Genomic DNA, 15,322 nt, shown 5'->3' with positions numbered 1-15,322 from the left:
TGTTTTAATTTTTTGAGGAATCTCCATACTGTTTTCCATAGTTGTTTGCATCAATATACATTCCCACCAATAGGGCACAAGGGTTCCCTTTTCTCAACACTGTGAACATTTGTTATCTATTGTCTTTTTGTTAATAGCCATCCTAATAAGTGTGAGGTGGTACCTCACTGTCATTTTGATTTGCATTTACGTGATGAATAATGTTGAATACCTTTTCATGCACCTGTTGGTCATTTGTTTGTCTTTGAAAAAAATGTTTATTCAGATCATTTGTCAGTTTTTAATTGGGTTGATTGTTTCTTTGCAATTGAGTTGTAGGAGTTCCTTATATATTTTAGAGATTAAATTCTTTTTTTTTCTTTTCATACTTTTTAATAATTTTTTTTATAAACGCATAATGTATTATTAGCCCCAGGAGTACAGGTCTGTGAATCGCCAGGTTTACACACTTCACAGCACTCACCATAGCACATACCCTCCCCAGTGTCCATAACCCCACATCCTCTCCCTCCCCCATCCCCCAGGCCACCCTCAGTTTGTTTTGTGACATTGAGAGTCTCTTATGGTTTGTCTCCCTCCCGATCCCATCTTGTTTCATTTATTCTTTTCCTACCCCCCAAACCTCGCATGTTGCATCTCCACTTCCTCATATCAGGGAGATCATATGATAATTGTCTTTCTCTGATTGACTTATTTCGCTAAGCATAATACCCTCTAGTTCCATCTGTGTCATCGCAAATGGCAAGATTTCATTTCTTTTGATGGCTGCATAGTATTCCATTGTATATATATATATACCACATCTTCTTTATCCATTCATCTATTGATGGACATCTAGGTTCTTTCCATAGTTTGGCTATTGTGGACATTCCTGCTATAAACTTCGGGTGCACGTGCCCCTTTGGATCACTACGTTTGTATCTTTAGGGTAAATACCCAGTAGTGCAATTGCTGGGTCGTAGGGTAGCTCTATTTTCAACTTTTTGAGGAATGTCCATGCTGTTACACCAGAGTGGTTACACCAGTTTGCATTCCCACCAACAGTGTAGGAGGGTTCCCCTTTCTCCGCATCCTCGCCAGCATCTGTCATTTCCTGACTTGTTAATTTTAGCCATTCTGTCTGGTGTGATGTGGTACCTCATTGTGGTTTTGATTTGTATTTCCCTGATGCCAGGTGATGTGGAGCACTTTTTCATGTATCTGTTGGCCATCTGGATGTCTTCTTTGCAGAAATGTCTGTTCATGTCCTCTGCCCATTTCTTGATTGGAATCTTTGTTCTTTGGGTGTTGAGTTTGATAAGTTCTTTATAGATTTTGGATACTAGCCCTTTATCTGATATGTCGTTTGCAAATATCTTCTCCCATTCTGTCAGTTGTCTTTTGGTTTTGTTGACTGTTTCCTTTGCTGTGCAAAAGGTTTTGATCTTGATGAAGTCCTGATAGTTCATTTTTGGCCTTGCTTCCCTTAGAGATTAAATTCTTTTTTTTTTTTAAAGATTTTATTTATTTATTTGACAGAGAGATCACAAGCAGGCAGAGAGGCAGGCAGAGAGAGAGAGGGGAAAGCAGGCTCCCTGCTGAGCAGAGAGCCCGATGTGGGGCTCGATCCCAGGACCCTGGGATCATGACCTGAGCTGAAAGCAGAGGCTTTAACCCACTGAGCCACCCAGGTGCCCCTAGAGATTAAATTCTTATCAGGTATATGATTTGCAAATATTTTCTCCCATCGAATGGTTGTTTTTTTCACTTCGTTCATTGTTTCCTTTGCTATGCAGAAGAGTTTTAGTTTGATGTAGTCTAACTTATTTATTTTTGCTTTTGTTGCTCTGTGCTTTGGGTATCATATCCAAATAAGATTGCCAGGAACAATGTCAAAGTGCTTTTTCCTTATGTTTTCTTCTAGGAGTGTTACTGTTTCAGGCCTTACATTTAAGTCCTTAATCTATTTTGAGTCAATTTTGTATATGGTGTAAGGTAAGAGCTTGTTTTCATCATTTTGCTTGTGAATATCCAGCTTTCCCAACATCATTTATGGAAGAGACTATTCTTTTCCTACTATGTATTCTTTTTTGTTTTTAAGATTTTATTTATTTATTAGATAGAAAGAGTGCAAGCAGGGGGAGGGGCAGAGGGAGAGGGAGAAGGAGGCTCCCCTCAGGGAGGCTGACCCTGAGCTCAAACCCAGGACCCTGGGATCATGACCTGAGCCACCCAGGCACCCCTCCCCATCATGTATTCTTGGCACACTTGTTATAGTTTAGTTGGCCACGTATATGGATTTGTTTCTGGACTCTATGTTCTATTCAGTTGGTTGATGTGTGTGATGCTCTCATTTGATTGTTTATTTTTTATTGACTTGACCGGTCAGTACAGTGAAGTCTGTTTCCTCTGCAGTGTGGGGGGCTCTGCTGTCACTCCACAGGATGCGGACTTGGGCACGTGTATTCTCACGCAGGATGACAATGTGTTTTTGTTTGTTTGTTTGTTTGTTTTTAGCACTTCTCTCTTTGGTCTCTCCCTGTCTGCTAAGTTTTTTGCCTCTTTTGGTACCACATCCTACTATTAATCCTATACTACTTGCTGACTGATTGCTGTTGTTTTTGACAGTTCCCTGGGGAATAAATTGCTTCATGGTAAGATCCAAATAAATTTGGACCCTTTATAGCAGTAGTTTCTGAGACTTGTATTTGAAGTTTGTTTCAGCCTGTTTCAACATTTCAACCATGAAAGCTTTTCATGGCGGTCTCCTTTCTTGGTTTCTATTGTATCCTTCTAGTTGGTTTATACTTTGGATTATTGCTCCTGTTAAGCCGGTGTCTCCTCTTAATTGCTTACTGCCAAAATCTCTACTGTTTTTGATAGCATCCTTAATTGGACCTCCCCATGTTCTCTTTCAAATAAAGTCAGTCCTCTTAGGGAGACTTTCTTATCACCTGCCTTTCTCTCTGGGCAGTCCCATGCCACTGCTCTGGAGGTAGGTTGGAGACAATGGCATACTTTTTTCAGATGATTTCCCTTCTTTATGAGTGGGGCAGTAGTCCCTGTTTTTCTGCCTTTTGTGGCATGGAATCTCCTCTCGTGGCATGGCATTCCCCAATTATGAGTGATCTGGGGTGAGGACATTCAGACCACAGTATTCTTGGCCTGCTGGGCCTCAGAGAGAGCTCATGCCCTAAGAGAGAGCCAGAGAGGAGCTTTTGACCTCTTGGCCAAGCTTGCCTAGAATATAGCTTTTGTAACATAGAGCCAGATGAGATGAGAAATGGTGGTGGTCTTTGCCTCCTGGAAGGCACTATAACCATAGACTGGGCTGAGGGATGAGGGAGCCCTATGTTCTTTGCTGGACTTCCCCAGAGTAAAGTATCTGTTTTATAGGGCTGTGTGGAGGGAAGGAAGGGAGTGGGTCAAGGCTAAAATGCCACAGATTCTCAATACTCTTACTGAGGTCAGTAGCTTTTCTTGAATAAATGTTTCTTCATTTGCTATATGACTTTAAGACAATATCTCCTCACTTTCATATTTTTTGTTCTGTTTTGTTTTTGATTCTCATCAGTTATGGTGGCTTCACTCTGGAGAATGTCTGCAGAGCTCCTCGTGCCATCATTCTGGAAATGCTTCTTGCATCCTTGCTTTCCAACCTGAAGAGTTGGAAATCCTACACGAAAGCAGGTAAAAGCAGAGATGCTCTGTTTGAACATAAAGTGAAATAATGCAGGGACTGGAAATGCTGATTGATTGACTTTTCACCTCTCATTGCTATCCTCCAAGCCCTTGATACAAGTGGGAACATTTTAAAGAATCATTTGCCTTTAGTGTGAAGCACTCACTCTATGCACTGGCCCGTCACAGTCTTACCTCCCTGCAAGGGCAAGGATCCACTCATTCTTCCATCCTTCCCATGTGTTTTGGTCAGGGTTCCATCAGAGACACAGGATCAGAAGCATATGTGTATACAGGAAGAGATTTATTGCAAGAATTGGCTTCTGTGACTGGGGGAATTGGGTAAACAAGTCTGAAATCTGTAGGTCAGGGTATCCAGAAGGGCAGGTTGGGAGCTCTAAGGTCAAGCAGCTATCCACAGGAGGAATTTCTTCTTCTTCAGAGAAAACTTAGTTGTGTTCTTAAAGCCTTTCAACTGATTGGATCAGGCTCACCCAGATAATCCAGGATAGTCTCTTTTTACATAAAGTCAAAAGGTTAGAGATATTAAGCACGTCTACAGAATATCTTACAGTAACACCTAGGTTAGTGTTTGATTGGATGACTGGGTCCTATAGCCTAGCCACGTTGACAGAGAAAACCGACCTCACGCTGAGTTTCAACTACTCTGCTCTTTCCTGAACACTACTTCTTCTCACCCCTTGAAGTCTTGCCTGGAGTACTCCTGGCTTCTTTCTCTGTCTCCTGATTTCTTCCTCCAAGAAACGACACCAGTGTTGCTTCCTTCGTGGAACTCTCCTTGGCAGAGCTAGTTGCACATCTTCTTAGCTCCCACAACTTTTGCTCATGCCCATATTTTGGAACATTGCCCCTCTGTCCCATGGGCACTGGCTTCTGTCTCTATCTCCCCCAACATATCCTGGGGTATGTGAGGGCAGAGACAGTAGCTTCTTCATCTCTTGGTCTCCTGCATGATGTCAGGCACAGAGAAGCTATAAGTAGATCCTTGGTAGGTTGAGTAACCAGAGAACCTAAAACTTGCTAGGAAAGTCTGGTTTTTGTGGCAGGCACAGCAGACAGGCAGCCTGAGCCTAAGTTCCAGAGAGCAGCTCTAACTTCCCCTCTAGCGGGTCGCATGATTCCCTGAGTCACGGAGTGGAACTTGTGGCATGCGTACAGGAAGCCTCGTAGCCACGGCACTAATGACTGCAGCTGGACCGCGTGGTCCTGGTGCCCTGGCTGGCCGGGGAAGTGACTGCCAACAGGTCCTTCTGAGTAGTCATTTCCCTCTGGAGACTATTTTGTAGATACACACTTTTTTTCCTTTCTCATTGAACATTTTAAATGGAAGTACAGTTGACATACAGTATGACATTAGTTTCAGGTAAACTACATAGTGATTTGATATTTCATACATGACGATATGCTCACGACCATACGTGTGGTTACCATCTGTCACCTGGACCACACTTTCTTTGGGTGATCCCCAAACATTTGTAGCTCGTTTCAGTTTCTCCCAGTTCATTTGCATAGTTAATCAGAATTAAGCACTGACTAATGTTCATTCACCAGGAATTAAGAAAAAGAAGGAAAAAGAAAAAAAAAATTGCCCAGAACCCTACCTCTCCACCCCTGCCATTGGATAGATGACCTCCTAGTCCTGGATGAGTTCCCCTCAGGGAAATGTCACCTGCTCCTCTAGCCCATTGTTTGGTTGCCCTTTATCCTTTCCCAGGAAGAATAAGAAGAATAAGACTGAGTTGTGAGAGTGCCCCTTCGTAAGATCCTGAAAGGATAATGATGAAAAAGCCTGTTGCTCCTTCTTCAGTCTGTGGTCAGAGTTCAGGCCCTTTTGAATGAGTACTCCCCCAAACCCCCTCTTTCTCCCACTTTGTGCATTTCAGAACAAGACCAGGCTTTTGCTGGTTGGTCCCTCTCCCAGCCTGCAAGGCTGTTATATATAAGAAGTGGGATGGGGCACCCCATACTACCTTACCTTGTTTTATACTCTCCTAAGACCCAGGTAGGTTGACCCTCTGTGGTCCAGTTAGTTCAACTTTTTTGCTTAGGAAGACAAACCTAGTGGACATTCTTCCCTTTGGAACTTAACCACCGAGTACAGAGATACTTTCTGATTCATGAAGGACGAGATTCAAATACACTTGTTATATTTGTGATTGGTGTGTTTTTTCAAAAGGAAGAATAATTCTCATACTCAGGCTGAAACCTATGTGATATTTTTCATCCCAACATCAGATAATCACAAGAGATTATCTCTATGAACCCTAACTGAACCAGCACAAGAGGACTAATTCACTCCAGGGGGACTGAGCATCATTGTCTCTCCCCAGAGAGGCCTGCCCTAAGCTCCTGTCTGAAAAGACCACTCCTTTCATGCCACGTGAACTGTTTTCACTGAACCAGTGTGGGTCTGCTCCTTGGTGAGTTACAGACAGAGCCTCCACCAGGTGGAGTTGCCTCACAAAGTCGTCTGTATTTGCAGCAAACAAGGAGATCATGGGGAATAATTTCCAAAGCCTTGACTCCTCAAACAGGGTTAGGCAGGTTCCTTTTATTAGGGTTTGGGATGAATATTCAGAAGGGGAGGTCCCATCATCGCACATAATGGGTAAGCATAAAGAAGCATATGCCCATTCAGAAAATATGCCTGTGCATACATTGTGTGTTATGTTAATGAAGCTTATGCCCCTCCCAGGATGGGGATTTTAACAATATAATGAACCTGGTTTAACTTTTGGTCACTTTATGATTTCATCTGCCCAGGCATCATCCTGGGGGTCATAGTCAAAATGTTTCTTTCCCTTTTACAGCCATTTGTTAGTTTTGAAAACATAAAATTGGTAGCTAGGCAGAAGCTTCTAGGAGCTTCCTGAGTTCAGGGTGGCTCTTACTGATGATGACTGCACTTATGGCTGGCTGACTCTGTGGTATGTTTTTCCTAGTTGATTGTCTGTGTCTCCTGCTGGAAGCTGAGCACCATGATATCTTCCAGTTCTGTTCACTTTCAGTGTGTGATTCCCACCACAAAGATTTGTGGTCACACATAGGTGGGGAGAAAGGAAGCTAGTAATTTTTCAGGCACTATGGGCTAAGAAATTTTGCATACTCTATCTCATTTGTTCTCATAACACCCCCAGGAAGTAAATATCATTACTAAGTTTCACAGAGAAGGGAACCTGAGTTCAAATATCTTCCGAATGGCATCGTGTGTGTGTGTGTGTGTGTGTGTGTGTTTAAATGTCTCAAGTAGGTGAGGACAGCAGTCAGCATCCAAGAAAGTGCTTCTTTGAGTGAAAAACTCTTTAGAAAGGAAAATAGTCTAGTGTGATTAAAACCCAGTACCCCAAAATGTCAATTATGTGTGTGCTGTTGACTAACCTTTACTGGCGGCTCCATGCTGCCAGGAACTGACCTGAATCTTATTTGGGCACATACTATTCTCACCCACATTTTACAAATAGGGAAACTGAGGGGAAGAGGAACTAAGTAACATTCCCAAGGCTGTGTACCCAGTTAAGTGGCAGACCAGTAAGTGGTGAATCTCGGTGGTCTAACTTTAGGGTCCCAGCTTTTCATCAAAGTTGTAGGGGAGAAGGGAGGTGCGATCAGTAAAATGAATTTAAAAACCTCACATGTAGTGTTTAAGTTTTTTTGATCTGTGAGACCAATGATGATAGTGTCAATTACCCCTTACCTATCTCCTTGCCCAGCACAAAGCATTTTCTTGCACGGACTTCATTGTGCTTTTATGATAGCTTTGAGAGGCAGAAGAGGTGAGTGTTAGTGGTTATTCTCAGCCAGCAGTTGGGAAAGAGAAGCTTGGGAAGGTGAAGTGACTTGTCCAGTAAGTATGTTTTATGGAGTGGCCACAGTGGTTCTCGTTCATCTTGTCACCTATCCAGGACTAGAGGCTGGTGGCATTCACACCAGATGCCAGCTCCCCAGGGGCAGTCTAAAGGTTCGTGGGGAGTAAAAGAAGGAATTCTGGCATGTAAGGGAAAGCAGGGGCATACCCTTTTCCTCACCCAGCTCTGGGGACAAATACTTTACATCTTTGGTCCTTGAATGGCCCTGTAGAGCTGGGGTGGTGGCAAAATTAAGAGCTGCTCCAGAGTGAGCTTGAGGGGGGTGGTTAGGCATGATTTAGGAGACAAAACCTCCTGGTTTTCATCTCAATAGTATACCCCCAAGTGGTGGTAGCAAAAGGGGCAGAGTATGGTGGGTGCATTTAGGATGTCATGGGCCACCTGCTTTCCTCACTAAGCCAGATCCCTCTTGGAGGTGTCAGAAATGTCTTCGAGGCATCCTGCCTTTTGAGAAGAACTGAGTCCACTGCCAACCACAGTGCTCAACATTGGCTTCTGCACTTTGTAGGTACATTTCCCTCTCCTCACAGAACTTGATAGCCACAATTTTCCCTTCTCTCTTTGTGACTTTCACTTAGCATAGTATATTTAAGTGTATTTCACTTAGCATAGTGTATTTAAGGTTCCTCCATGTTGTAGCATGCGCCAGAATCTTCTTCGTTTTTAAACCCAAATAAAATTGCATTGTATGTATACACCAAATGTCTATCCATTCGTCTATCCGTGGACACTTGGAATGCTTTCATCTTTTGGCTCCTGCGAATAATACTGCTGTGAATATTTGTGGGCAAATATCTGTTCAAATGCCTGCTTTGATTCTTTTGAACATATGCCCGGAAGTGTAATTGCTGAGTTATACAATAATTTTATGTTAAATTTTTGAGGAATTGCTGATTCATAGTTTTAGGTATAAAATATTAGGCCTTAAAATTACCAAGGAAAAATACTAGATATTTTTAACATGCTAAAGTAAAGAAAGCTTTTCTTAGTAAGGCAGGAAAGCCAAAATTCACAATAGGAAACATTTACTGATTTGACTACATAAAATATTCAAAATTTATGCACCCACAGGCATGTATATAGATACACACACTAAACAAAAGCTATTTGTAATGTCTGGTAGATGAAGGGGTGATTTCTTAACATATTGAGAGCCCATGCAAATAACAGAAAAAGAATAACCATGTAAATTTAATACATATGAAAAGCCGTTCAACCTTCAATTAAAGTAATAAAATATAGAATAAGAATGTATTTCTCACTTAGCAAAGATGAAATACCAAAATAGTATGGGTACAGTTGTGAAAATATTCCCTTGGTTGGCAATTTAGGAAACATCTATCAAAATCCCTTGTCACAGTAATTTTAGTGCTAGGTAGTTATATTACTATGTTTATTATTTATTGTGTCCTATAGCCATGAATTCCATAGTTGCTTAGTGCTGGGTCCATATTTATTTTTATTTTTATTTTTTATTTTTTTATTAAATTTTTTATTTATTTTCAGCGTAACAGTATTCATTGTTTTTTCACCACACCCAGTGCTCCATGCAATCTGTGCCCTCCCTAATACCCACCACCTGGTTCCCCCACCCTCCCACCCCGCCCCTTCAAAACCCTCAGGTTGTTTTTCAGAGTCCATAGTCTCTCATGGTTCACCTCCCCTTCCAATTTCCCTCAACTCCCTTCTCCTCTCCATCTACCCTTGTCCTCTATATTATTTGTTATGCTCCACCAATAAGTGAAACCATATGATACTTGACTTTCTCTGTTTGACTTATTTCACTCAGCATAATCTCTTCCAGTCCTGTCCATGTTGCTACAAAAGTTGGGTATTCGTCCTTTCTGATGGAGGCATAATACTCCATAGTGTATATGGACCACATCTTCCTTATCCATTCGTCCGTTGAAGGGCATCTTGGTTCTTTCCACAGTTTGGCGACCGTGGCCATTGCTGCTATAAACATTGGGGTACAGATGGCCCTTCTTTTCACTACATCTGTATCTTTGGGGTAAATACCCAGCAGTGCAATTGCAGGGTCATAGGGAAGATCTATTTTTAATTTCCTGAGGAATCTCCACACTGTTCTCCAAAGTGGCTGCACCGGTTTGCATTCCCACCAACAGTGTAAGAGGGTTCCCCTTTCTCCACATCCTCTCCAACACACGTTGTTTCCTGTCTTGCTAATTTTGGCCATTCTAACTGGTGTAAGGTGGTATCTCAATGTGGTTTTGATTTGAATCTCCCTGATGGCTAGTGATGATGAACATTTTTTCATGTGTCTGGTAGCCATTTGTATGTCTTCATTGGAGAAGTGTCTGTTCATATCTTCTGCCCATTTTTTAATATGATTGTCTGTTTTGTGTGTGTTGAGTTTGAGGAGTTCTTTATAGATCCTGGATATCAACCTTTTATCTGTACTGTCATTTGCAAATATCTTCTCCCATTCCGTGGGTTGCCTCTTTGTTTTGATGACTGTTTCTTTTGCTATGCAGAAGCTTTTTATCTTGATGAAGTCCCAGAAGTTCATCTTTGCCTTTGTTTCCTTCGCCTTTGGAGACATATCTTGAAAGAAGTTGCTGTGGCTGATATCAAAGAGGTTACTGCCTATGTTCTCCTCGAGGATTCTGATGGATTCCTGTCTCACGTTGAGGTCTTTTATCCACTTCGAGTTTATCTTTGTGTACGGTGTAAGAGAATGGTCAAGTTTCATTCTTCTACATATAGCTGTCCAGTTTTCCCAGCACCATTTATTGAAGAGACTGTCTTTTTTCCACTGGATATTTTTTCCTGTTTTGTCAAAGATTATTTGACCATAGAGTTGAGGGTCCATATCTGGGCTCTCTACTCTGTTCCACTGGTTCATGTGTCTGTTTTTATGCCAGTACCATGCTGTCTTGGTGATCACAGCTTTGTAGTAAAGCTTGAAATCAGGTAACATGATGCCACCAGTTTTATTTTTGTTTTTCAACATTTCCTTAGCAATTCGGGGTCTCTTCTGATTCCATACAAATTTTAGTATTATTTGCTCCAGCTCTTTGAAAAATACTGGTGGAATTTTGATTGGAATGGCATTAAAAGTATAGATTGCTCTGGGCAGTATAGACATTTTAACGATGTTTATTCTTCCGATCCAAGAGCATGGAATGGTCTTCCATCTTTTTGTGTCTTCTTCAATTTCTTTTAGGAGTGTTCTGTAGTTCCTCGAGTACAGATCTTTAACCTCTTTGGTTAGGTTTATTCCGAGGTATCTTATGGTTTTTGGTGCTATAGTAAATGGAATCGATTCTCTAATTTGCCTTTCTGTATTTTCATTGTTAGTGTATAAGAAAGCCACTGATTTCTGGACATTGACTTTGTATCCTGCTACATTACTGAATTGCTGTATGAGTTCTAGTAGTTTGGGGGTGGAGTCTTTCGGGTTTTCCATATAAAGAATCATGTCATCTGCGAAGAGAGAGAGTTTGACTTCTTCCTCGCCAATTTGGATACCTTTTATTTCTCTTTGTTGTCTGATTGCTGTTGCTAGGACTTCTAATACTATGTTGAACAAGAGTGGTGAGAGTGGGCATCGTTGTCGTGTTCCTGATCTCAATGGGAAGGCTGCAAGCTTTTTCCCATTGAGGATGATATTTGCTGTGGGTTTTTCATAGATAGATTTGATGAAGTTCAGGAATGTTCCCTCTATCCCTATACTTTGAAGCGTTTTAATCAGGAACGGATGCTGGATTTTGTCAAAAGCTTTTTCTGCATCAATGGAGAGGATCATGTGGTTCTTCTCTCTTCTCTTATTGATTTGTTCTATCACATTGATTGATTTGCGAATGTTGAACCATCCTTGTAACCCAGGGATGAATCCCACCTGGTCATGGTGGATAATCTTTTTAATGTGCTGTTGGATCCTGTTTGCTAGGATCTTGTTGAGAATCTTAGCATCCATATTCATCCGTGATATTGGTCTGAAATTCTCCTTTTTGGTAGGGTCTTTGCCTGGTTTGGGGATCAGGGTAATGCTGGCTTCATAAAAAGAGTCTGGAAGTTTTCCTTCTGCTTCAATTTTTTGAAACAGCTTCAGGAGAATAGGTATTATTTCTTCTTTGAAAGTTTGATAGAATTCCCCAGGGAATCCGTCAGGTCCTGGGCTCTTGTTTTTTGGGAGGTTTTTGATCACTGCTTCAATCTCGTTACTGGATATTGGTCTATTCAGTGTGTCAATTTCTTCCTGGTTCAATTTTGGGAGTTTATAGTTTTCCAGGAATGCATCCATTTCATCTAGGTTGCTTAGCTTATTGGCATATAACTGTTGATAATAGCTTCTGATGATTGTTTCTACTTCCTTGGTGTTGGTTGTGATCTCTCCCTTTTCATTCATAATTTTATTAATTTGGGCTTTCTCTCTTTTCTTTTGGATTAGTGTGGCCAATGGTTTATCGATCTTATTGATTCTTTCAAAAAACCAGCTTCTAGTTTCGTTGATACGTTCTACTGTATCTCTGGTTTCTACCTTGTTGATCTCTGCTCTAATCTTGATTATTTCCCTTCTTACGTGTGGAGTTGGTTTGATTTGTTGTTGATTCTCCAGTTCTTTAAGGTGTAGAGACAGCTGGTGTATTCTGGATTTTTCAATTTTTTTGAGGGAGGCTTGGATGGCTATGAATTTCCCCCTTAGGACCGCCTTTGCTGTATCCCATAGGTTTTGGAGTGAAGTGTCTTCGTTCTCATTGGTTTGCATAAATTGTTTAAGTTCTTCTTTGATCTCCTGGTTGATCCAAGCATTCTTAAGCAAGGTGGTCTTTAGCTTCCAGGTATTTGAGTTCCTTCTGAACTTTTCCTTGTGATTGAGCTCCAGTTTCAAAGCATTGTGGTCTGAGAATATGCAGGGAATAATCTCAGTCTTTTGGTATCGGTTGAGCCCTGATTTGTGACCCAGTATGTGGTCTATTCTGGAGAAGGTTCCATGTGCACTTGAGAAGAATGAGTATTCTGTTGTTTTAGGGTGGAATGTTCTGTATATATCTATGAGGTCCATCTGGTCCAATGTGTCATTCAATGCTCTTATGTCTTTATGGATTTTCTGCTTCGATGATCTGTCTATTTCTGAGAGAGGCATGTTAAATTCTTTTACTATTAATGTATTCATATCAATATGACTCTTTATCTTGATTAATAGTTTTCTTATGTAATTGGCTGCTCCCATATTGGGGGCATAGATATTTATAATTGTTAGATCATCTTGGTGGATAGTCCCTTTAAGAATGATGTAGTGTCCTTCTGTATCCCTGACTACCGTCTTTAGTTTAAAATCTAATTTATCTGATATGAGAATCGCTACCCCGGCCTTCTTTTGAGGCCCATTGGCGTGAAAGATGCTTCTCCATCCCTTCACTTTCAGTCTGGGTGTATCTTTAGGTTCAAAATGGGTCTCTTGTAGACAACATATGGATGGGTCCTGTCGTTTTATCCAATCTGCAACCCTGTGTCGTTTTATGGGTGCATTTAGGCCATTCACATTGAGAGTGATTATTGAGAGATACGTTTTTATTGACATTGTGTTATCTTTGAAGTCTTTCTTTCTGTCGATTGTCTCTATATTTCTGTTCAATGCTATTCTTAGGATTTTTCCTCTTTTATAGAACCCCCCTTAATATTTCCTGCAGTGTCGGCTTGGTGGTTGCATAGTCTTTCAAGCCTTGCCGGTCTTGGAAACTCTTTATCTCTCCATCCATTTTGAATGTCAGTCTTGCTGGATAAAGTATTCTTGGCTGCATGTTCTTCTCATTTAGTGCCCTGAATATATCTTGCCAGCCCTTTCTGGCTTGCCAGGTCTCTGTGGACAGGTCTGACGTTATTCTGATGGGCTTTCCTCTGTATGTAAGGAGCTTCTTTGTCCTAGCGGCTTTCAAGAGATTGTATCTACAATTATGATTCCTCAATTTTACTATGAGGTGCCTGGATGTTTTTTTTGAATTTATAATCTTGGGGGGGAACCTTTCTACTTCTAGTACATGAACACTTGTTCCATTCGCAAGATTGGGAAAATTTTCATGAAAAACTTGTTCCACTATATCTTCTAGACTTCTTTCTTTCTCCTCCCCTTCAGGGAGTCCAATAATTCTGACGTTGGAACGTTTCATGGCATCATTTATTTCCCTGATTCTGTTTTCGTGGCTTCTAAGCTGTTTGTTCCAGGCTTCCTCCTGATCCTTTCTCTCTATTTGTTTGTCCTCCAGATCACTAATTCTATCTTCTGTCTCAGTTACCCTAGCTTTTAGAGAATTTAGATTAGATTGGAACTCATTGAGAGCGTTGTGAACCTCATCCCTGGTGGCCTTCAGCTCTGCCCTAACATTATGAACCTCCTCTCTGGTCGCTTTCAATTCTGCTCTAATCAATTCCGTTTGGTCATCCATGGCTTTCTCCAACCTCGCTATTGCCTGGATAATTGTTAGCCTGAATTCTCTTTCTGACTGACATATTGTCTATGTTGATAGCCGTTAGCTCTGTTGCAGAAGGCCCATCCTCTGTATTTTTCTTCTGTTGGGGATTCCTCCTCCTAGTCATTTTGGTGAGAGATGACTGGACAGATGTAGCTGGATGTATTGACCGTGGTGCCGTCAAGGTGCACCCTGGAACGCTTCTGAGCACTCAGGATTCCCCACCCAAATGAGAGAAAAAAGAAAAGAAAAAGAAAAAAGAGGGAGAGAGAGAGACAGGAAAAAAAGGGAAGATAAAAGAGAAGGTTCAGCCCAAATGGGCCCCAGGGTAAGATTTATGACGTATACAAACAAAAACAGACAAACAAAAAGACTGATAAAAGTATATGACGAGAGAATATATATATATATATAAGCAAAAAAAAGGAGGAGCCTCGTCAAGAAGAACCCCAAATATAAGATTTATATACTATCAGGACAAACATAAATACACAGAGACACTGGCAGAAGAAAAAGATGGGAGCATGGTTATAGATTCTCGGTGTGGGCGAGGAAGGTTATTTTGATTCTTCCTGGATGTATCTTGATATCTTTGTTAAAGGACTCAACTTTCCTAAGAAAAAGGGGGATTAAAAATTGGTTCACCTATAGGGGTAGCATTGCTTGGAGAAAGGGGGTTACCTTGAAGTTTAACTCTATATGAATATTAGAAAATAAAAAAGGAATAAACTGGACTAAACTAAATTAAAAATTTTTTTAAAAATTAAGAAAATGGAAAAGCAAAAGAAAAACACATGTGTATGTATCAAAAAATTCAGGTTAGAAGTTTATCATGGAATTTGATGTACTGGACATCTCACTGTGATGGTAAATAGGTTAAAAAATTATCTATATAAAAAAAAGAAAAAAAATGAACCAGAATAGTGGGGAAGAATTAAAAATAAAAGTTGTATCTATGAAGTAGTGGTGGTTGTTCTCTTGTAGTCTTTTTTTTTTTTCTTTCCTGATTTGTTTTCTGGGGGAGGGGGCTGCCAGGTGGGTTTTCAGTCAATGCTGTTCCCTGAGTTAAGTCCTCCCGACCCCCTCAAGGGGGTGGGCTCTGAGAAAAACAGTTTTTTCAGGTTTTTGTTCTCTGGAGGTTTTTATGTTTGTTCACTTCTTTTCTCTCGCCTTGACAGCTTTTGATGGTTTTTGGAGGTTTAGAGGAAAGAAAACTGTACCCCAACCTCCCTCTCAGAGAGAAGTCTCAGTCTGCTCCCCTGCAGGTGCTGCAGCCGCTGGGCCGCTGGCAGAGCAGGTTCTGAGTCGCGGTCCCTGGGGACGCAGGATCTCCTGCTTGTA

The sequence above is a fragment of the Martes martes genome, assembly GCF_963455335.1.
Source record: "Martes martes genome assembly, chromosome: 14".
NCBI classification, from domain to species: domain Eukaryota; kingdom Metazoa; phylum Chordata; class Mammalia; order Carnivora; family Mustelidae; genus Martes; species Martes martes.
The sequence above is the reverse complement of the archived record's forward strand: the minus strand, read 5'-3'. Positions refer to the sequence as shown.